This window comes from Dipodomys merriami, unplaced genomic scaffold (assembly GCF_024711535.1).
Source record: "Dipodomys merriami isolate MVZ:Mamm:240054 unplaced genomic scaffold, mDipMer1.0.p SCAF_252, whole genome shotgun sequence".
NCBI lineage: Eukaryota > Metazoa > Chordata > Mammalia > Rodentia > Heteromyidae > Dipodomys > Dipodomys merriami.
This window is the reverse complement of record NW_027203960.1, coordinates 1,299,652-1,300,411: the sequence shown is the minus strand read 5'-3', so window position 1 is coordinate 1,300,411 and position 760 is coordinate 1,299,652.

Here is a 760-nt window from a genome sequence, read left to right as displayed (position 1 = left end):
AGTATGGAGGTTCCTCAAAAGACTTCACATAGATCTCCCCTATGATCCAGCAATCCCACTTTTGGGCATTTACCCAAATGTTTACAAACAAGACCACACTAAAGCTACCAGCACAACTATGTTTATTGCAGCATTATTTACCATAGCTAAGATATGGAACCAACCCAGATGCCCCTCAGTAGATGAATGGATCAAGAAAATGTGGTATATATACACAATGGAATTCTATGCCTCCATCAGAAAGAATGACATTGCCCCATTTGTTAGGAAATGGAAAGGCTTGGAAAAAATTATATTAAGTGAAGTAAGCCAGGCCCAAAGAAGCATAGGTCACATGGTTTCCCTTATTTGCAATATCTAGTATAGGTATGAGTTAAGCGGAAAAGGTCAGATAATGTGATGTTAGGAAAAGGAACCCTTAGATGTGTATTTTAATGTTTTTGTTTCTTTAATGCATGTGTTTCTAACGCATTTATAAGATTATCTCTTTGTTGCTTTGTATGTACCTCCCCCACAGTGTAACCCCCGCTTTTACTATATTTGATATCAGTATAACATGTGGAGGAGATGGGGACAAACAAGTCTTTTAAGGATTCAGGTGGACCTGTTGCAACAATGAGAAGTACAAAATGTCATGTCATAACCAGCTTTACAATGTTGGTGTGGGGGGGGAGGGGGGTCTGATTGGGTGGGGGGGAGGGGGGAGGCTGGGAAGGGAGGTGAAGGGTAAACAAAGGAGGAGGCAGCAATGCTTGGTAAG